Source organism: Pristiophorus japonicus, unplaced genomic scaffold (genome assembly GCF_044704955.1).
Source record: "Pristiophorus japonicus isolate sPriJap1 unplaced genomic scaffold, sPriJap1.hap1 HAP1_SCAFFOLD_997, whole genome shotgun sequence".
NCBI classification, from domain to species: Eukaryota; Metazoa; Chordata; class Chondrichthyes; family Pristiophoridae; genus Pristiophorus; species Pristiophorus japonicus.
The window spans coordinates 68945-90999 of record NW_027254927.1 but is presented as its reverse complement, the minus strand read 5'-3'; the positions used below and the strand labels follow the sequence as shown (position 1 = coordinate 90999).

General features: G+C 48.7%; 1 pseudogene; it reads left to right on the top strand.

Annotated features, from left to right (window-relative positions):
• The first annotated feature begins 2869 nt into the window (after positions 1 to 2869).
• On the top strand, positions 2870 to 20457 carry LOC139259395 (zinc finger protein 271-like; annotated as a pseudogene).
• The last annotated feature ends 1598 nt before the right edge of the window (positions 20458 to 22055 follow it).

Below are 22055 nucleotides of genomic sequence, written 5' to 3'. Positions count from 1 at the left end.
ACGAAGGCAGAATATTATCTGGATGGCGGCAGATTAGGAAAAGGGGAGGTGCAACGAGAGCTGGGTGTCAAAGGTCATCAATCACTGAAAGTGGGCATGCAGGTACAGCAGGTGGCGAAGAAGGCAAATGGTATGTTGGCCTTCATAGCTAGGGGATTTGAGTATAGGAGCAGGGGGGTCTTACTGCAGTTGTACAGGGCCTTAGTGAGGCCTCACCTGGAATATTGTGATCAGTTTTGGTCTCCTAATTTGAGGAAGGACGTTCTTGCTATTGAGGGAGTGCAGCGAAGGTTCACCAGACTGATTCCAGGGATGGCAGGACTGACATATGAGGAGAGACTGGATCAACTGGGCCTTTATTCACTGGAGTTGAGAAGGATGAGAGGGGATCTCATAGAAATCTATAAAATTCTGACGGGACTGGACAGGTTAGATGCAGGAAGAATGTTCCCGATGTTGGGGAAGTCCAGAACTAGGGGACATAGTCCAAGGATAAGGGGTAGGCCATTTAGGACTGAGATGAGGAGAAACTTCTTCACTCAGAGAGTTGTTAACCTGTGGAATTCCCTGCCGCAGAGAATTGTTGATATAAGTTCATTGGATATATTCAAGAGGGAGTTAGATATGGCCCTTACGGCTAAGGGAATCAAGGGGTATGGAGAGAAAGCAGGAAAGGGGTACTGAGGGAATGATCAGCCATGAACTCATTGAATGGCGGTGCAGGCTCGAAGGGCCGAATGGCCTACTCCTGCACCTATTTTCTATGGTTCAATGACAGCCCAAAGTCCGCGCCTGCGCACCGGGAACTACGTCCAGCACAGCGCCCCCTCTCGGTCGCCATCGGTAACAACCGCGCATGCCCAGAGGACATCGACCACCCTCCCCCGACTTGGAGCTGCGCCTGCGCACTCGGATCTTGTGGCGCGGAGTCGGGTTGGCGCGGGGCCTTTCGGGGACAGGCGTTTGTGTCCGTTAAAGAGCCGTGATCGGTGACGTAAAGTGAGTTTTCTCCGCTCCGATTGGGTAGAGAATCGCGCGGGGGGGAGGGGGAGAATAAAGGGAAATCCAAACCTGAGAGTCCGCACATCCGGGTCCCCGACACCACACAGTTTGGCGGAGCGCGCTCGAGGGACACGTGACCCGGGCCCACGGCCTGATTGACGGGAGCTACCGACCAATGGGGAGCGAGCGGGGCGGGGACTGTACAGGGAGCTTTACTCTGTATCTAACCCCCTGTACCTGCCCTGGGAGTGTTTGATGGGACAGTGCAGAGGGAGCTTTACTCTGTATCTAACCCAGTGCTGTACCTGCCCTGGGAGTGTTTGATGGGACAGTGCAGAGGGAGCTTTACTCTGGATCTATCCCCCTGTACCTGCCCTGGGAGTGTTTGATGGGACAGTGTAGAAGGAGCTTTACTCTGTATCTAACCTCGTGCTGTACCTGCCCTGGGAGTGTTTGATAGGACAGTGTAGAGGGAGCTTTACTCTGTCTCTATCCCCCTGTACCTGCCCTGGGAGTGTTTGATGGGACAGTGTAGAAGGAGCTTTACTCTGTATCTAACCCGTGCTGTACCTGCCCTGGAAGTGTTTGATGGGACAGTGTAGAGGGAGCTTTACTCTGTCTCTATCCCCCTGTACCTGCCCTGGGAGTGTTTGATGGGACAGTGTAGAAGGAGCTTTACTCTGTATCTAATCCCGTGCTGTACCTGCCCTGGGAGTATTTGATGGGACAGTGTAGAGGGAACTTTACTCTGTCTCTATCCCCCTGTACCTGCCCTGGGAGTGTTTGATGGGACAGTGTAGAGGGAGCTTTACTCTGTCTCTATCCCCCTGTACCTGTCCTGGGAGTGTTTGATGGGACAGTGCAGAGGGAGCTTTACTCTGTATCTAACCCCGTGCTGTACCTGCCCTGGGAGTGTTTGATGGGACAGTGTAGAGGGAGCTTTACTCTGTATCTAACCCGTGCTGTACCTGCCCTGGGAGTATTTGATGGGACAGTGTAGAGGGAGCTTTACTCTGTATCTAACCCCGTGCTGTACCTGCCCTGGGAGTGTTTGATGGGACAGTGTAAAGGGAGCTTTACTCTGTATCTAACCCTTGCTGTACCTGCCCTGGGAGTGTTTGATGGGACAGTGCAGAGGGAGCTTTACTCTGTATCTAACCCGTGCTGTACCTGCCCTGGGAGTGTTTAATGGGACAGTGTAGAGGGAGCTTTACTCTGTATCTAACCCCCTGTACCTGCCCTGGGAGTGTTTGATGGGACAGTGTAGAGGGAGATTTACTCTGTATCTAACCCATGCTGTACCTGACTGGAGAGTGTTTATGGCAGACATTAGGTGCTCAGAATACCCCATTCCCCTGCGTTGACATTCATTACCTCGGTGAGGACATCATTTAACCCAAAGGTAAGAGAAACCCATCAGTTCCTCCCCTGGACACAGATGCGGAGGGACAGTGAGTGTCCCAAACATTGTTGTACAGTGTGCTGGATAGTTCACCCCTGGGTCTGAGCCTTTTGGTGATGATTTGAACTAAACCCAGAAAGAGTCAGCACCTTCAGGAGAGGGAGATCAGTCAACTTAAAAGAAAAATGTTGGGATGTCTGCACAGGGTGGAGGGATTTACAGCTTTGGGGGAACAAGAGAGGAAATAATGTTCTCTCTTGAATAGAAACTAGAATGATCTTTTCTGAATTTATATCCTGTACTTAGTGATGAGTTTTGTAAACTCCTTTTACAGGGTATTAGAAGAGGAGGATTTGTAGACCGGAAACTCAAACCTAACATCACGTCAAGATCTCACAGAATCACTCAATACATCTGAACCTGAATATCATCGGTGTTTGAATATAGAAGGAGAAATCTTTTAACCAGCTACACAGCCTGAAATACATCGCACCATTCATAGTGGGGAGAAACTGTACACGTGTTCTGTGTGCAGGTGAAGCTTCAACTGATCATCTAACCTGGAGAGACACCAGGACACCCGCACCATGGAGATACCGTGGAAATGTGGGGACTGTGGGATAGGATTTAATTACCCATCTCTGCTGGAAACTCATCGGCGCAGTCACACCGGGGAGAAGCCGTTCACCTGCCCTGTGTGTGAGAAGGGATTTACTCAGTTATCTGGCCTACTGGCACACCAGCGAGTTCACTCTGGGGAGAGGCCGTTCAACTGCTCTGTGTGTGAGAAGGGATTTGCTCAGTTATCTGGCCTACTGGCACACCAGCGAGTTCACTCTGGGGAGAAGCCATTCACTTGCTCCGTGTGCGGGAAGGGATTTGCTCAGCTATCTGGCCAATTGGCACACCAGCGAGTTCACTCTGGGGAGAAGCCATTCACTTGCTCCGTGTGCGGGAAGGGATTTGCTCAGCTATCTGGCCAACTGGCACACCAGCGAGTTCATTCTGGGGAGAAGCCATTCACTTGCTCCGTGTGCGGGAAGGGATTCGCTCAGTTATCTGGCCTACTGGCACACCAGCGAGTTCATTCTGGGGAGAAGCCATTCACTTGCTCCGTGTGCGGGAAGGGATTTGCTCAGCTATCTGGCCAACTGGCACACCAGCGAGTTCATTCTGGGGAGAAGCCATTCACTTGCTCCGTGTGCGGGAAGGGATTTGCTCAGTTATCTGGCCAACTGGCACACCAGCGCGTTCACTCTGGGGAGAAGCCATTCACTTGCTCCGTGTGCGGGAAGGGATTTGCTCAGCTATCTGGCCAACTGGCACACCAGCGCGTTCACTCTGGGGAGAAGCCATTCACTTGCACCGTGTGCGGGAAGGGATTTGCTCAGCTATCTGGCCAACTGGCACACCAGCGAGTTCACACTGGGGAGAAGCCATTCACCTGCTCCGTGTGCGGGAAGGGATTTGCTCAGCTATCTGGCCAACTGGCACACCAGCGAGTTCACACTGGGGAGAAGCCATTCACCTGCTCGGAGTGTGTGAAGGTATTCACTCAGTCATCCAACCTGCTGAAACACCAGCGAGCTCACAAGTAACTGCAGGGGTTGGATTCTGCTGTTATTGCTGCTGTTAATCACATCCCGACTGAACCATATTCATTCTGACAGTTGGGGTTTGTTTCTGTTAATGTTAACAACCCTATAACTGGGCTGGACTTCAATATTCTGGATATATTGCTGATTGTGTTCTCGGGGCTGCAGTGTCCATTTAAGATCTGCTATCTGTGATCTTTCCCCTTAATTTATGGACTCTGGTCAGAAATTAGTTTAAAATAACATTATGAACTTTTATTTCAATCCTAAATTGATGTTTGATACAAAATCTAGAATTCACTGTCTGAAAGACTTCACTGATTAACATCTCCAATTAGAAAGTGCTGATTAATCCTTGCTGACAATTCTTACTGACTTGCACATTACACATCGTGGCCCCTCCAGTATCCACCAGAAAGATGGGAATTGGTGGAGAATCAAGAGCCCCAAATGTTGCTCCTCCATCTGGTACAGCAATTCCTTCGGCACGGGAATGGGGACAAGTCCAGACCAAGTAACTGCTGAGTTTAATCTTTCCAGGCCTGTGGGGTTAGTTTATATCAGACCAGAGGAGATTGGTGTCAGTGACTGTGGGGTTGGTTTATATCAGACAAGAGGAGATTGGTGTCAGTGACTCTGGGATGGGTTATATCAGACAGGAGGAGATTGGTGTCAGTGACTGTGGGGTGGGTTTATATCAGACAGGAGGAGATTGGTGTCAGTGACTGTGGGGTGGGTTTATATCAGACAGGAGGGGATTGGTGTCAGTGACTGTGGGATGGGTTTATATCAGACAGGAGGGGATTGGTGTCAGTGACTGGTGTTGGTTTCTATCAGACAAGATAAACTAATGACATTTGGAAAAGATATATAATTGTTATATCTAATGTTATTCCTATGTTTAAAAAGGGAGACACAACAAGTGCAGTAAACCACAGAGTAGCTTAATGCAGTCAGCATGGATTTCAAAAGGGAAGGTCATGCTTGACCAACCTCAGTGAATTCTTTGAAGAGGGAACAGAAACGGTAATATACTTGGATTTTCAAAAGACTTTCGATAAGATACCACACAGTGGACTCATGACTAAAGTCAGAGCATGTGCCCCTGGTTGTTGACCCCTCTTCTAAGGGAAATAGGTCCTTCCTAGCCACTCTATCTAGGCCCCTCATAATTTTATACAGTTAAATCTCTCTTCAGCTGCCTCTGTTCCACAGAAAACAACTCCAGCCTATCCAATCTTTCCTCATAGCTAAAATTCCCAAGTCCTGTCAACATCCTTGTGAATCTCCTCTGTACCCTGTCAAGTGCAATCACAACTTTCCTGTAATGTGGTGACCAGAACTGCTTGCAGTACTCTAGCTGTGACCTAACTAGTGCTTTATACAGTTCAAGCATAACCTCCCCACTCTTTTATTCTGTGGCGAGTAAAGGCAAGAATTCCGTATGCCGCCTTAACCACTTGGCCTGCTACCTTCAGGGATCTGTGCACTTCAAGGTCCCTTTGTTCCTCTACACTTCTCAGTGTCCTACCATTTAAAGTGTATTCCCTTGCCTTGTTAGCCCTCCCCAAATGCATTACCTCACACTTCTCCAGATTGAATTCCATTTGCCACTGTTCTGCCCACCTGACCAGTTCATTGATATCTTCCTGCAGTCTGCAGCTTTCTTCCTCGTTATTAACCACAAGGCCAATTTTTGTATCGTCTGCAAACTTTTTAATCATGCCCCCCTACATCCAAGTCTAAATCATTGATGTATACCACAAACAACAAGAGACCCAGTACTGAGCCCTGTGGAACCCCACTGGAAACAGCCTTCCAATCACAAAAACTCCAGTCGACCATTACCCTTTGCTTCCTGTCCATGAGCCAATTTTGGATCCAACGTGCCACCTTCCCTTGGATCCCAGGCCATTTACTTTTCTGACCAGTCTGCCATGTGGGAACTTGTCAAAGGCCTTGGCCAAGGGCAGGGGAGTGGGACTTGCTGAGGTGCTCTTGCAGAGAGCTGGCACAGGTTCAACAGGCCGCATAGCCCTCTTCCGTGCTGTAACCATTCTCTGATTCTATGGTAAGATCCTTGTAGACTACATCAAATGCGCTCATCGACATTCCTTGTTCCCTCCTTAAAACATTCAATCAAGTTAGACACGACCTTCCCATAACAAATCCATGCTGACTGTTCTTGATTAATCGATGCCTTTCTAAATGACAATTAATACTGTCCCTCAGAAATACTTCCATCAATTTTCCCACCACCAAGGTTAGGCTGACTGGCCTGTAATTACTCGGTCTCTCCGTTTCTCCCTTTTTAAATAACAGTACAACGTGAGCAGTCCTCGGCACCACACCTGTAGCCAGAGAGGATTGAAAATGATGGTTAGAACCTCTGCTATTTCCTCCCTTGCTTCTCTTAACTGCTTGGGATACACTTCATCCGGGCCTGGGGATTTATCCACTTTCAAAAGATGCTACCCTTCATTCTATCTCTCTCACTATATTTATCTCATCTGATATTTCACACTCCTCCTTAACTACAATGTCTGCATCGATCCTCTCTTCTGTGAAGACAGACGCAATATATTCATTAAGAACCATTCCCACGTCTTCCGTCTTCACATTCCACAACCTTCCTTTTTGGTCTCCTACTCTTTCTTTAGTTATTCTCTTGCTCTTAATGTATTCATAAAACATCTTTGGGTTTTCCTTCATTTTACTTGCCAATATTTTTTCATGCTCTCCTAATTTCCTTTTTAGTTTCACCCCTGCACTTTCTATACTCGTCGAGGGTTTCTGCAGTATTGAGCTCTCGGTATCTGACATAAGCTTCCCTTTTTTGCCTTTTCAAACCTTTATGCCCCTTGATATCCAGGGGACTCTAAATTTGGGAGTCCCACCCTTTTTGTTTGTGGGAACATATTTGGTCTGAACCCTCAGGATCTCCTCCTTGAATGCCTCCCACTGCTCTGACACTTCAAGAAGTTGTTTCCAGTCCACTTTTGCTAAATCACATCTCAGCTTATTAAAATTGGTCTTTTCCCCCAATCGAGAACTTTTAATCCATGTCTATCTTTGTCCTTTTCCATAACTACCCTAAATGTAACTGAATTATGATCACTAGCACCACAATACTCTCTCCACCTGCCCAGTTTTATCCCCTAAAACTAAATCCCTCACTTGTTGGGCTTGCTCGGTTCTGGCTAATAAAGTTCTCCTGAATGCATGTTAAGAATTCTGCTCCCGCTATACCTTTTAAACTGATTCCATCCCAGTTAATGTTAGGGTAGTTGAAATGCCCTACTATTATTGCCCTATTGTATTTAACCTTCTCAGAAATATACCCACATATTTGCTTGTCTATCTCCCTCTGTCTCTTTGGGGGTCCAAGCAGTGTAACTACCCCTTTACATGATGTTTGGTTTGTACTTCCTGTCTACAAATGCTCCACTTCTAAAACCCTGTGGTGAGTTTAGAAAGGGGAATAGGGAAAATGTTACCTCATGTCCCCCTTTCCCAGCCCAGGGGCAGTGAAGCTGATTTTCAGGCCCCAGCTGCTGCATAGGTTGGTTGAAAGTATCAACAGTAATGGCGGCTGCAATACCCACAAGCCCCCGTGCTCCAGCCGCCATGCTAAGTTGTCGCTGACAACACCAATGTGCCATTATCGATGGAACTTTCTCGGTGCCGCACATGCTCACCTTCACATGGTCCATCTCTGACTCTTCCCTTCCCTTCCTCCACTTCTGTGTCTCCATTTCTGGGACAGGCTATCGACCAACATCCACTATAAGCCCACTGACTCCCACAGCTACCTGGACCACACTTCCTCCCACCCCGCTTCCTGTAAGGACTCCATTCCATTCTCCCAGTTTCTCTTGTCTCCGTCGCATCTGTTCGGATCACGGCACCATCCATACTAGTGTTTCCGATGTTTTCCTTTTTCCTCAACCGAGGATTCCCTCGACCGTGTCCATTTTATTTCCCACACCTCTGCTCTCACCCCCTTCCCCTCCCCCTCCCTCTCAGAACTATGACAGGATTCAACTTGTCCTCACCTTTCACCCCACCAGTCTCCACATTCAACAGATCATCCTCTGCCATTTCTGCCCCCTCCAGCATGATCCCACCACCAATCACATCTTCCCCTCCCCTCTCAGCATTCTAAAGGGATTGCTCCCTCTGCAACACTCTGGTCCACTCCACAATCACCCCCAACACCCCCTCCCCTTCCCATGGCACCTTCCCGTGCAAGCACAGCAGATGCAACACCTGCCCTTTTACCTCCTCCCTTCTCACTATCCAGGGCCCCAAACACTCCTTCCAGGTGAAACAGTGATTTTCTTGTACTTTTTGCAATTTAGTATTCTGTATTCATGATCACGATGCATAGGATTATATAGGATATACGGCACAGAAACAGGCCATTCAACCCCAGCAGACCATGCCGCCATTTATGGTCCACTCCCATCTTTCCTCATCTAAATCTATCAGCATAACCCTCTATTCCCTTCTCCCCCATATACTTGTCTAGCCTCCCCTTAAATGCATCTGTTTGTTTCAACCACTCCCTGTGGCAGTGAGTTCCACATTCTCACCATTCTCTGGGTAAAGGATTTTCTTCCGAATTTCCGAATGGATTTCCTGGTGACTATCTTATATTGATGGCCTCTAGTTATGCTCTTCTCAACAAGTGGAAACATTCTCTATCCACCTCTGAAAAATGTTCATAATTTTAAAGACCTTTATTAAGTCACCCCTCAGCCGCCTTTTTTTCCCCAAGAGAAGAGACCCAGCCTGTCCATCCTTTCCTGATGTGTATACCCTCGCATTTCTGGTATCATCCTTTTAAATCTTCTCTGCACCCTCTCCAGTGCCTCTATATCCTTTCTATAATATGGCAGCTAGAACTGTACGCAGTACTGTGTGTGGTTTAACCAAGGTTCGATACAGGTTTAACATAATTTCCCTATTTTTCAATTCTATACCTCCAGTAATAAACCTGAGTGCTTTGTTTACATTTCTATGACCTTGCTAACCTGTGTAGCAACTTTTAGTAATTTGTGTACTTGTATTCCGAGATCCCTTTGTTCTCCTACCCCGCCCTTCCCACACCCTTCAAGAAATAAGTTACTTCCCTATTCTTCCTACCAAAATATAATACAGGTACAACGTCTGAAGTCCGGCCACCTCGGGACTGAATCCGTGCCGGAGCTGTTGGCGCTCCTCGATGGCCGCCGATTCATGCCACCTGCAGCCCCCTGGCACTGTGTTTTTTACCGATTTCCTCGACCTTGCCGCCCGATGTCGCCATCTTGGCCGCCTCAAAATGGCTGGTTTTTGGACAATTACGGTTTTCAGAATTCCGGATTCGGGACATTGCACCTGTACCTCACATTTATCTGTGCTAAACTTAATTTGCCAAATATATGCCCATTCTGCAAGTTTAGTAATGTCCTCCTGTAATTTGTTGCAGTCCTCCTATCTCCCCCAATTTGGTGTAATCCGCAGATTTGGAAATTGTGTTTTTGGTTTCAAATATAAATTGTTATTGTAAATTGTGGACAGCAGCGGTCCCAGCAATGATCCTTGTGGGACACCACTACCCCATTCTGCCACTGAATAGCTACCCTTTACCCCTACTCTCTGCCTTGAAGCCAGATAGCTATCCATTCTGCTGCTTGTCCCTGACTCTGCATTCTCTGACCTTGTTCATCAGTCTATTATGGTGTACATTATGATGTACAAAATCTAGATAAATTACATCGACTACATTACCATTGTCTACTCTCTTACCTCTTCAAAAAATTCAATGTTCGTCAAGCAAGACTTTCCCTTTTGAAATCCATGTTGACTATTCATTATTATATTTTTAGAAACATAGACATAGAAAACATAGAAAAATAGGTGCAGGAGTAGGCCCTTCGAGCCTGCACCACCATTCAATCAGATCATGGCTGATCATTCACCTCAGTACCCCTTTCCTGCTTTCTCTCCATACCCCTTGATCCCTTTAGCCGTAACTCCCTCTTGAATATGTCCAATAAACTGGCATCAACAACTCTGCGGTAAGGAATTCCACAGGTTAACAACTCTCTGAGTGAAGAAGTTTCTCCTCATCTCAGTCCTAAATGGCTTACCCCTTATCCTTAGACTGTGTCCCCTGGTTCTGGACTTCCCCAACATTGGGAATATTCTTCCTGCATCTAACCTGTCCAGTCCCATCAGAATTTTTTATGTTTCTATGAGATCCCCTCTCATCCTTCTAAACTCTAGTGAATACAGGCCCAATTGATCCAGTCTCTCCTCGTATGTCAGTCCTGCCATCCCGGGAATCAGTCTGGTGAACCTTCGCTGCACTCCCTCTATAGCAAGAACGTACTTCCTCACGTTAGGAGACCAAAACTGAATACAATATTCCAGGTGAGGCCTCACCAAGGCCCTGTACAACTATAGTAACACCTTCCTGCTCCTATACTCAAATCCCGTAGCTATGAAGGCCAACATACCATTTGCCGCCGCCTTTACTGCCTGCTGTACCTGCATGCCAACTTTCAATGACTGATCATCTATTTTTTCCTTTAGCAGGGATTATATTATTTTTCCTACCACCGATGTTAAGCTGCAGGTCTATAATTATCTGGACATGTTCTGTCCCCTTTCTTATATATAGCTATTACCTTAGCTATCCGCCAGTCCTCTGGCACTGCACCTTTTTCTAACGAATTACTAAACATGTATAGTAATGCCTTTTCTATCTGTTCCCTAGATTATTTTTAAATGCCTGGGTGCAATCCATCCGGACCAGGGGTTTTGTCCGCTTTGATCTTGATTAGTTTATTTAATATATCCCCTTTTTAAATTTAAATGCACTTATCTAATTTCTAATCTCATCATCCAATGTCATGTCCACCTGTTCTATCTCCCTGGTAAATACTGAAGCAAAATAATGATTTAATATTTCTGCCATCTCTCCACCGTTACCTATGTATCACCCTGTCTATCCCTTAATGGCCCTATTCCCATCCCAGCCTTCCTTATTTTATTGATGTGCCTGTAAAATATTTTACTATTTTGTTATTTATCTGGCTCTGATTTGTCCCCATTTTTGAAAATGGGAACTACGTGAGCTACCTTCCAATCTGAGGCAACAATCCCTGACTCTATTGAGCTGTTGACAATACGGGCAAGGGGCTAACTCCTGGAGGCCCCACTCCCTGAGCCTACAACCTTCAGCGGGGTCAGTGGTGGAGTTCCACAGCGGGAGTGATCCCAGAGTAACTGTCAGGATCGCACCCCCGTGGATGTTCCGGGTCGTGTAGTTTTAGTTATCCTTGTGTCTAACACACACACACATCAATAAAAGAGGGAATTCCTGGAAACACGCTGCAGGTCCTTCTTTATCTGGAGATCACTTGACTGTTGTGTAATTGTACCAGCAGTTATCAGGCTCCTGTGAACTCCTCCGTCTGCTATTTTAATGCAGACTTTAACCAATTTATTTGAAACGGATTTATTTAAATGTGTTAAAGCCTGCCTTAAAATGGTAGATTCAAGATTATCACACAAACACTTTAAATCTTCATAGAATAATTACCAGTCATTTTATAGTGGAAACATAAACCTGCCGTTCCACTTTCAGTCAGCATCAGATCGCAGATTTACACTAATCTCTGATTGGACAGCACATTCCCAGCATTCACCGTTGTTTTTCTCCACTCTAAACACTGTTGTAAAGGAGCCTTCTGCTCCGTGCCCAGGAACTCTGAATCATGGAAGGGAGCGGCTGGGACACATTTCTTACACACCTCAAGATTAACCCGCACGGCGACTTTGCTGTCAGTGGAGATGAGAAAGACCAAAGTGCCGTTTGCCCCTCTCAGTGTGACCCTGAAGGACTGTGTCCAGGCTGAAGTTCTGTTCCCGCCGTACGATCCTCCCCCCAGATTGTCCTCGCTGAGCTCCAGCCGTGTGATGCTAAACACTCAGGTGGGAAAGACAAAAATCCATAGCACTGTGTTAAAAGCAAAGCTGATCTATTTGACTTCTATCCAGAATATCCTGGTCACCGACTCATCATCTTCTTCTTTAGTATAGTAGTAGCAAAGAAAATCAAATGTCAATATCTAAGTTGGATATCCAGGCCAAAGCTTCCTGTGTCTCAGCGTGGATATCTTGTAGGCTGTGAATTTCCTCTGATGGCAGTGGAAAGGATAGAGAGGAACAAATTTGCAGGGAAATTACAAAGAGGTGTAAGAACTATAGAGTAGTGATAACAGGGACTTAAATTATCCTAATATAGACTGGGATAGTGATAATGTAAAGGGGGAAGACTTTCAAAAATGTGTTCAGAAGAACTTTCTTGATCAGTATGTTTCTGGCCCAATGAGGAAGGAGGCATTGCTGGATCTGGTCCTGGAGAATGAGGAGGGTCAGGTGGAGCATGTTTCACTCGGGGAACATTTAGGGAATAGTGATCATAGTATCCTAATGTTTAGGTTAGCTATGAAAAAGAACAAAGAGCAATCTATAGTCAAAATACTTAATTGGAGGAAAGCCAATTTCAGTGGGATGAGAATGGATCTGGCCCAGGTAAATTAGAATCAAAGATTAGCAGGCAAAACTAATTGAACAATGGAATGCCTATTAAAGAGATGGTTTGGACAAATGTGGATTAATTAAGGAAAGCCAACACGGATTTGTTAAAGGCAAATCGTGTTCAAATAACTTGATTGAGATTTTTGATGAGGTAACGGAGACGGCTGATCAGGGTAAAGTGATTGATGATCTGTACATGGACTTCCAAAAGGTGTTTGTTAAAGTTCCACATTATCGGCTTGCCAGCAAATTTGAAGCCCATGGAATAAAAGGCACAGTGGCAGCACAGATATGAAATTGGTTAAGAGACAGGAAATAGAGAGTAGTGGTGAACAGCTGTTTTTCGGATTGGAGGATAGTATACAGTGGTTTATCCCATGGGTCGGTACTAGGACCACTGCTTTTCCTGATATATATTAATGATTTGGGCTTGGGTGTAGAGAGCAGTATTTCAAAAGTTGCGGATGACTCAAAACTTGGAAGTATAGTGAACAGTGAGGAGGATAGTGATAGACTTCAAGAGGTCATAGACAGGCTGGTGGAATGGGTGGACATGTAGCAGATGAAATTTAACACAGAAAAGTGCAAAATGATACATTTTGGGAGGAAGAATGAGAGGTAATATAAATGAAAAGGTATATTTTGAGAGGGGAGGGGGGCGGGGTGCAGGAACAGGGAGATCTGCTGGTATATGTGCACAAAATATTGAAGGTGACAGGGCAAGATGAGAAAGCAGTTTACAAAGCATAGGGGATCCTGGGCTTTATAAATTGAGGCATAGAGTATAAAAGCAAGGAAGTAATGATGAATTTTTATAAAACACTGGTTCAGCCACAACTGGAATATTATGTCCAATTCTGGGCACCGCACTTTAGCTTTGGAGAGGGTGCAGAAAAGATTTACAAGAATGGTTCCAGGGAAGAGTGACTTCAGTTACGTGGATAAACTGGTGAAGCTGGGGTTGTTCTCCTTGGAGCAGAGAAGGTTGAGAGGAGATTTGATGGAGGTATTCAAAACCATGAGGGGTCTGGACCGCGTGGAGAGAGAAACTGTTCCCATTGGCCGAAGAATCGAGAACCAGAGGACACAGATTTAAGATGATTGGACAGAGGAACCAAAGGCGACATGAGAAAAAACTTTTTAATGCAGCAATTGGTTAGGATCTGGCCTGAAAGGGTGGTGGACGCAGATTCAATCGTGGCTTTCAAAAGGGAATTGGATAAGTACCTGAAAGAAATATATGTGCAGGGCTATGGGGAAAGGGCGAGGGAGTGGGACGAGCTGAAGTGCTCCTGCACAGGTACTGGCTCGATGGACCAAATGGCCTCCTAATGTGCTGTAAGGATTCTATGATTAAACTCCAGCCCAGTTACAGGAGTTATTAACATCAGTAGAAACAAAGCCCAACTATCAGAATGAACATGGTTCAGTCCTGAAAGTGATTAACAGCAGCAATAATAGCAGAATCCAACCCCTGCAGTCACTTGTCAACTTGCTGGTGTGTCAGCAGGTGGGATGACCACACTCTGAGCAGGTGATCGGCCTCTCCCCAGTGTCAGTGCGCTGGTGTACAGTGAGTCCAGATGATCGCCTGAACCCAGTCCCGAAGTGAGAGCACCTGAACGGACGCTCGTCAGTGTGAACACATTGATGACAGCTCAGTTCCCTGGAACTTTTATAACACTTCCCACAGTCAGGGCATTTAAAAGGTCTCTCCCAGTGTGAACTCGCTGATGATTTTCCAGCTCAGACGGGTAATTGAATCGCTTCCCACAGACCCCACATTTACGCAGATTCTCCCCGATGTGACTGCATTTGTGTTTCGCCAGGCCAGAGGATCGACTGAAGCTACATCCACACAACAAACACGTGCACGGTTTCTCCCCGCTGTCAACGCTGCTTTTTGATTCCATGTTCAAAGGCGTGTGATAGTTCGGTCATGATGACACGAGTGACTGTCAGATCCTGATGCAATGTTTGGTTTGAGCTTCGCGACTGCAAATCCTCCCCTTCTAATGCCCTGTGAAATGAACATAAAATAGGAAAAAGGGAGCATGAGAAAGAAAAAATGAAAGGCAGGTTGTGAAATTGAGCTGAGTGAATCTGGTCATTTATGGGGCCGCGCTTTAAAAAAGTGACCACCATTGGTGGAAGGGTCGAGAATCGGAGGACATAGATTCAAGGTGATTGGCAAAAGAACCAAAGGTGACATAAGAAAAAACATTTTTACACAGTGAATGGTTAGGATCTGGAATGAACGGCCTGGAAGGGAGGTGGAGGCAGAGGCAGACTCAACTGTGGCTTTCAAAAGGGTGTTGGATAAGTACCTAAAAGAAAACTATTTGCAGGGCTACGGGGAAAGGACAGATGAGTGGGACTGGCTGAGGTGCTCTTGCAGGGAGTCAGCACGGGCTCGACGGGCCGAATGGTCTCCTTCAGCGCTGTAACCATTCTATGATTCTAACATCTCCAAGTTCTCCACCATCCTGAATCAGACATATATCGCCATTCCAGGTACTCCCTACCTAACTGTGGGAGCAAATGCGGACTGCAGCAGTTCAACGGAAAATTAGGGATTGGCAATATATTGCCAGTAATGGCCACATCCAAAGAATGAATTAAAACAAATCTGTGTATGTAAGAGGGACGTAAAGCCTCTGCAGAAATACTTAATCCTAAAACTCTTTTATATTGTGCACAATGTCTGTTTAACAATCTAATCTCCCCGGACAGCCCCACATGGGCAATTGTTGGTCCCACTGGGCCGAGAGCCCACCTCCTCGGACAGCCCCACATGGGCAATTGTTGGTCCCACTGGGCCGAGAGCCCACCTCCTCGGACAGCCCCACATGGGCAATTGTTGGTCCCACTGGGCCCATTGCTCACCTCCCCGGACAGCCCCACATGGGCAATTGTTGGTCCCACTGGGCCGAGAGCCCACCTCCTCGGACAGCCCCACATGGGCAATTGTTGGTCCCAGAGCCCACCTCCCCGGACAGCTACATGGGCAATTGTTGGTCCCACTGGGCCCAGAACCCACTCCTACGGACAGCCCCACACATGGGCAATTGTTGGTCCCACTGGGCCCAGAGCCCACCTCCCCGGACAGCCCCACATGGGCAATTGTTGGTCCCACTGGGCCCAGAGCCCACCTCCCCGGACAGCCCCACATGGGCAATTGTTGGTCCCACTGGGCCCAGAGCCCACCTCCCCGGACAGCCCCACATGGGCAATTGTTGGTCCCACTGGGCCCATTGCTCACCTCCCCGGACAGCCCCACATGGGCAATTGTTGGTCCCACTGGGCCGAGAGCCCACCTCCTCGGACAGCCCCACATGGGCAATTGTTGGTCCCACTGGGCCGAGAGCCCACCTCCTCGGACAGCCCCACATGGGCAATTGTTGGTCCCAGAGCCCACCTCCCCGGACAGCTACATGGGCAATTGTTGGTCCCACTGGGCCCAGAACCCACTCCTACGGACAGCCCCACACATGGGCAATTGTTGGTCCCACTGGGCCCAGAGCCCACCTCCCCGGACAGCCCCACATGGGCAATTGTTGGTCCCACTGGGCCCAGAGCCCACCTCCCCGGACAGCCCCACATGGGCAATTGTTGGTCTCACTGGGCCCAGAGCCCACCTCCCCGGACAGGCCCACACATGGGCAATTGTTGGACCCACTGGGCCCAGAGCCCACCTCCCCGGACAGCCCCACATGGGCAATTGTTGGTCCCACTGGGCCCAGAGCCCACCTCCCCGGACAGCCCCACATGGGCAATTGTTGGTCTCACTGGGCCCAGAGCCCACCTCCCCGGACAGGCCCACACATGGGCAATTGTTGGACCCACTGGGCCCAGAGCCCACCTCCCCGGACAGCCCCACATGGGCAATTGTTGGTCTCACTGGGCCCAGAGCCCACCTCCCCGGACAGCCCCACATGGGCAATTGTTGGTCTCACTGGGCCCAGAGCCCACCTCCCCGGACAGCCCCACATGGGCAATTGTTGGACCCACTGGGCCCAGAGCCCACCTCCCCGGACAGCCCCACATGGGCAATTGTTGGTCCCACTGGGCCCAGAAGTACTGGGGGGGAACCCAGCAGCTTCTCCTCCATCCCCACTGCCGCTCAAACTGCTGCAACACACAGAGCTCCCCCCGCCCCGCACCCAGCGCCCACCCCGGGACAGAGCGGCCGTTGCCGGGGGCCTGTCACCGGGAGAAAGCCCCGCGCCCGGGGAAAGGCCGGAGCCGCAGGTTGTTGTTCGGGGCCTGAGGCCCACAGCGGGTGTGTGTGAAGCGGATAATGTGGAGTGTTGTCGGTGTGTGTGAAGCCCGCGTCCCCCCGGGGTTTATTAACCCGCTCCCTCCGCCCATCTCTCAGCCGCTGCCTCAGACACAGCAGCCCCACCGCGCATGCTCAGCTCACATTGCCCGGGTGATTGACGGCGGCTCTGGGCGAATAGGAAGATCGGGGGCGGGGCTGGAGGACCGAGCGGGCAGTTGGTCCTCCAACCAATCGGAGTGTGCAAAGGGCGGGGCTGAGCCCGGATCTCCCGCACTGAGCATGCGCGGGCGGCGGCGGCGAGGGTGGAGCCCGGATGATGTGGGACACGAGACGGTGGGTTGTCGGCGCGGGGCAGGAATTGGAGCCGCGAGTGGGGCTGGTGAGCTTCATAAACCCCTGGTGTGGGGCCCAGGGCCCAATAACAGGCCAGAGGCTGAGCCCGCGGGGACAGGGCCTCAGGCTCCCAGGGACACCCACACTCAATGTATTCTGGAAGGAAGAAAAATGGGAGGCTTTCTAAACCAAATGGTCCAATTTAAAGGTGACCACAAATCTGTGAGGGGCAGGGTCAGCTGATCAATCTGTTCCAGTATTAATAGCAGTATAGATACAACAACAAGCTCATTATGGTCAACCTTTATCAGTCACTGGTTACACCTCAGATATTGAGGGTTGGGCTCCACACTTTGAAAAGTTCATCAATAATAACTTTCAAAACGATGAATGCTTCAAAGGGGAAATGTTCCAGTGTTTTGGGGTCGGTGCAGGGAGTGGCTCTTCCAGTGAGTCGGACAGGCTTGATGGACCGATTGGTCTTCTGTGCTGTATGATTCTCTGAAATGGTGACAGTCTGGGAGCATCTGTCTCAGAAGGTGAAATGGAGAGTGGTCAGGGAGAGCCCATCACCAAAACAGGGAGATATTACAGATAGAAGGGAGGGTCAGAGTGTATAAAGAGGTGACGAGAGCACAGACACCCAGACAGAGTCAGCACCTTCAGAGGAGGAGTGGGAGGGGAACCAGTGAGTGGGGAACAACCCAGACAGAGTCAGCACCTTCAGGGGAGGAGAGAGAGGGGAACCAGTAAGTGTGGAACTGAACCCAGCCAGAGTCAGCGCTTTCAGGGAAGTGAGAACAAATAGTTGGAGATGGTGCGATGGGTTTGGATTTCTGCACAGGGAAGAGGGAGAGTGTTTGGGATGGGCATTTACAGCTTTGGAGAACAAGACTCACCACTTATACTTTATAGTTATCCAGTAGGTCCCTGGATGATCAGTCCATCCCAACACTGTACCATCAAGGGTTTCTTCCCTGGTGTCTACTTCTGCTGAGTGTTACTCCTAGATCCTCACTTTGGACTGTCCGAACCTGTTTATCTTTATACCCTCCTTTTCATGCAATATTCCTGTCCTAACTCGTCGAGTTGGTGCCAGTAAGTCTGAGTGATCAGGTCAGTAAGTCTGAGTAATTAGGTTCTTTCCTGCTGAAATTGACAGTGCATACTTGGTCTTTGTGTTGGGGGAAATTGGCTCTGCTTTGGCTGCCAAGTCCGGTGACCTTATGGCCTGTACTTCCACACTACTTACAGTGATGACTTTTGTAAACAACTTTTACAGGAGTTTAGAAGGGGAAGATACGCATAGGGGATTAAACCTGGGCCCCTCCTGTTCCGATGACTCAGTCACACTGGGTGGTGCCTGTAGCGACTGAGCCATTGAGAGGAGGGTCCTGTGACCCTGCTGGAAAATGCACGTGTGAAGCCTCAGGTGAGAATAGCCTGTCGACGCTCACTGTTGAGGTTCACACATGGACATTGGGCACATGGGTCACGTATTGGAGAGAAACTGGTGAGTGTGGAACTGAACCCAGCCAGAGTCAGCACCTTCAGGGGAGGAGAGGGAGGGGAACCAGTAAATATAGAACTGAACCCAGCCAGAGTCAGCACCTTCAGGGGAGGAGAGGGAGGGGAACCAGTGAGTGTCGAACTGAACCCAGACAGAGTCAGCACCTTCAGGGGAGGAGAGGGAGGGGAACCAGTGAGTGTAGAACTGAACCCAGCCAGAGTCAGCACCTTCAGGGGAGGAGACGGAGGGGAGCCAGTGAGTGTAGAACTGAACCCAGCCAGAGTCAGCACCTTCAGGGGAGAAGAGGGAGGGGAACCAGTGAGTGTCGAACTGAACCCAACCAGAGTCAGCACCTTCAGGGGAGGAGAGGGAGGGGAACCAGTGAGTGTAGAACTGAACCCAGCCGGAGTCAGCACCTTCAGGGGAGGAGAGGGAGGGGAACCAGTGAGTGTAGAACAGAACCCAGCCAGAGTCAGCACCTTCAGGGGAGAAGAGGGAGGGGAACCAGTGAGTGTCGAACTGAACCCAGTCAGAGTCAGCACCTCCAGGGGAGAAGAGGGAGGGGAACCAGTGAGTGTAGAACAGAACCCCGCCAGAGTCAGCACCTTCAGGGGAGGAGAGGGAGAGGAACCAGTGAGTGTAGAACAGAACCCCGCCAGAGTCAGCACCTTCAGGGGAGGAGAGGGAGGGGAACCAGCGAGTGTCGAACTGAACCCAGCCAGAGTCAGACACACTGGGTCATGGTCACTTTGTTGTAATGCCAGCCCCACAATTTAGCAGATTCATTCAGTTCAAATTACTAACTTGCCTCTTATTAAAGAAGCAGTAGCAGGACATTTGGAAAAGCAGAATTCAGTCAGGCAGAATCATGTTTCACAAATTTGTCTTGTCTATTACTAACCTGCCTCTTTGTGGGTTCTCTCTCACACTCCCTTTTTCCTGTTATAAATTAATTTTACAAGGTATTAGAAGGGGAGGATTTGCAGACGGGAAACTCAAATTGCACACCGCATCAAGATCTGACGGCATCACTCGATTCATTGGGACCGGTATATCATCGGCCCATCAATATGGAAGCAAAAAGCACCGTTGACAGTGGGGAGAAAGTGTACACGTGTTCTGTGTGTGGACAAGGCTTCAGCCAAATCTCTGGCCTATCGAGACACAAGCGCAGTCTCACTGGGGAGAGGCCGTTTACCTGTTCAGAGTGTGGGAAGGGATTCATTCAGTCATCCCACCTTCTGATACACCAGTGAGTTCACACTGGGGAGAGGCCGTTTATCTGCTCAGAGTGTGGGAAGGGATTCACTTCGTCATCCAGCCTGCTGACTCACCAGCGAGTTCACACTGACGAAAGACCTTTTAAATGCTCGGACTGCAGGAAGTGCTATAAAAGTCCCGGGCCATTGATGTGCCATCAACGTATTCACACTGGGGAGAGACCGTTCAGGTGCTCTCGCTGCAGGACTGGGTTCACGCGATCATCTGGACTTACTATACACCAGCGCATTCACACTGGGGAGAGGCCGTTCACCTGCTCTGTGTGTGGGAAGGGATTCACTCAGTCATGCAACCTGCTGACACACCAGCGAGTTCACAAGTGACTGCAGGGGTTAGATTGTGCTGGTATTGCTGCTGTTAATCACATCCAGGACTGAACCATGTTCATTCTGACAGTTGGGGTTTGTTTCTGCTGATAACTCCTGTAACTGGGTTGGAGTTTAATATTCTGGATGATTGGGAAATAAATCAGCTTTGCTTTCAACACATTGCTGTGGATTTTTGTCTTTCCCACCGGAGTGTTTAGCATCACCCGGCTGGAGCTCAGAGAGGACAATCTGAGGGGAGGATCGTACGGCGGAAACAACTTCAGCCTGGACACAATCCTTTAGGGCCACACTGAGCGGGCCAAACAGCACTTTGGTCTCTCTCATCTCTCTGCACTGACAGCACAGTCGCCGTGCAGGTTAATCTTGAGGTGTGTAAGAAATGTGTCCCACTCTTCCTTTGTTCAGAGCTCCTGGGCATGGAACAGAAGGCTCCTTTAGAAATTATCCCCAGTGCTTTGTTTGCTTTTTTAAATGGCCATATTAACGCACGTCGCTACTTTTAATGATTTGTGTATCTGTACCCCTCGATCCCTTGGCTCCTCTGCCCCATTTAGACTCTTATTTTCCAAATAGAATGTGGCCTCCTTATTCTTCCGACCAAAACACACCACCTCTCACTGATCTATACTGAAATTCATTTCCCAGTTACACATGCATTCTGCAAACTTATTAATGTCTTGCATTTTGTCACAGTCTTCCTCAGTATTAACTCTATCTCCCAATTTGTGTCATCTGAAAATGTGGAAATTGTACTTCTGATTCCCGAGTCCAAATCCTTTATGTAAATGATGAACAACAGTGGTCCCAGCACCGATCCCTGTGGAACACCACCTCCCACCTATTGCCAGAACAGTGGTCCCAGCACAGATCCCTGGGGAACACCATTGCCCACCTATTACCAGAACAGTGGGCCCAGCACCGATCCCTGGGGAACACCACTGCCCACCTATTGCCAGAACAGTGGTCCCAGCACCGATCACTGTAACATCACCTCCCACCTATTGCCAGAACAGCGGTCCCAGCACCGATCACTGTGTAATCGATAAATGTGAGGTTATCCACTTTGATGGTAAAAACAGAGAGACAGACTATTATCTGAATGGTGACAGATTAGGAAAAGGGGAGGTGCAAAAAGACCTGGGTGTTATGGTACATCAGTCATTGAAGATTGGCATGCAGGTGCAGCAGGCGGTTAAGAAAGCAAATGGCATGTTGGCCTTCATAGCAAGGGGATTTGAGTACAGGGGCAGGGAGGTGTTGCTACAGTTGTACAGGGCATTGGTGAGGCCACACCTGGAGTATTGTGTACAGTTTTGGTCTCCTAACCTGAGGAAGGACATTCTTGCTATTGAGGGAGTGCAGCGAAGGTTCACCAGACTGATTCCCCGGGATGGCGGGACTGACCTATCAAGAAAGACTGGATCAACTGGGCTTGTATTCACTGGAGTTCAGAAGAATGAGAGGGGACCTCATAGAAACATTTAAAATTCTGACGGGGTTAGACAGGTTAGATGCAGGAAGAATGTTCCCAATGTTGGGGAAGTCCAGAACCAGAGGTCACAGTCTAAGGATAAGGGGTAAGCCATTTAGGACCGAGATGCGGAGGAACTTCTTCACCCAGAGAGTGGTGAACCTGTGGAATTCTCTACCACAGAAAGTTGTTGAGGCCAATTCACTAAATATATTCAAAAAGGAGTTAGATGAGGTCCTTACTACTAGGGGGATC